We start from the raw sequence: 1717 nt of genomic DNA on the forward strand, positions 1-1717 counted from the left end.
TTATCCCTGACTGACACAATGATAAAAGTGATGTTCATTAGAGGGTTTTGCCTCATTGGCAAAGGATTTGCTTCTTGTGATCTAACCACGCTCTGTGTCCTTCAGCTGTCCCCTGCAGCAGTACCAATGCTGACTCCCACTGTTGCATGGGACTGGTCCTGTGCTGCTAATGTATTTGGCTGTCTGTGCAGCTGAAGGCAGAGGTGTTAAGACTTCAGATCTGCTGGATTTCAGCCTAGCCTTGCTTGTTTTTCTTACAGAAAAGTGGAAATAAGGAGGAAAAGAAAGGATCCAAAGAAAGGTAAATGGAAAGATCAATAGCAAAAGTACAAAGAACTTTTTATGTCACTAAATATCCTAGTGAGACAAATTTCCTGCATTATATGACAGTTTCTGATCAATTGTGGTCTATTGTTGGGCTTGTTAAAATGGTTTAATGAGCATTATCTCATCAATTGTGAGCACTGGTGTGTTATTTAACAGTATGAATTTCATTCTTGCCTCCCAAGGAAATATAGCCCAAACTACACAACTCACGTTGCTTTTGGATGCAACAGGACTTAAGCTCTATGATAAAAAGAGCATGTGAATTTCATAAATGGTCTTTACAGGATATCAAATTTAAATGGGCCACTTAATGGAGAATTTAATGTACTGTACAGTGAAAGCCTGCTGCGTGCATTCCCTGTGTAACAAGAAAATTGGCTTTAAGTAACTGTGCTTACAGTGCTTCAATGAGACCCAAGTATATAAGAAAATCAAGCATCATATCCTTTAAATAATATGGCTAAAATGCTGGTAAATTCACAGTTACCATACTTTAGGTATTTGACAAAAAGTCCCTATTTACACTGGATAATATGTACACATTTGGTTTGTGGAATGCTCCAACATCTTATCAATTCATCCTCTGCGAAAACAGTAGGAAAAGAAACCTCTGAATCATTATAGAAATATATATTCCCAGCCATCAATACATTTAAATATTTGGTGTCTGGATATAAAGAATGAAGTGTCACTAAGCTGGTTATGACTGCAGATAATCTTGAGTTATTTGGATTCCTTTTTAGTGTCTTTTAAGATCTTCTTAAGGGTGCTGAGATTAAAAATTGTGAATTCAATAGCTGATGACTTCAATATGTGTGTACGTTTGCAAGTGTGTGTAAATACATATATATATATATATAAAATGATGTATATATTCTGCTCCCAGACCATAGTGATTCCCTATGCCCAAGTAAAGACAATAAAGGGCTTTGAAACCCTGAGTCTTCTGAGAGAGCTGAGCATCCACCCTCACATCCTCCAGAAATCAGGATTCTCTCACTCTTGCAGGTGGTTTAGTTGGTAACCCCCAAACCAAGACAGTCAGGGTCACCAACCACATTTGTTGCTCCAGTGCCTATTGCTGGAGCTCACCCACAGTAGATCTGCCACGTGCCTCCACTCCGGATGCCCTTCGTGTCTGAGCATAGCTGATATGAGTTGCCAAGGAGCACCGGGCAAGGTAGCATCTCACAGCTCAGCAAAGGCATGGGGGGGTCAGGATCTGTTCTCCTGTCAGACACGCTCACACATGCATGAAACTGCTGTTCTCTTCTTGTGTTGTTACACTGGGGTGGAGAGGGAAGGGCAGGCTCCCAGCGCAGGTAAGGTTAAACCCAAGCTCTGCAAGGGGTGTGTGGTAGCTGCATGCACCAGTCGTGACTATTAAATG

Source organism: Melopsittacus undulatus, chromosome 9 (genome assembly GCF_012275295.1).
Source record: "Melopsittacus undulatus isolate bMelUnd1 chromosome 9, bMelUnd1.mat.Z, whole genome shotgun sequence".
Lineage (NCBI taxonomy): Eukaryota > Metazoa > Chordata > Aves > Psittaciformes > Psittaculidae > Melopsittacus > Melopsittacus undulatus.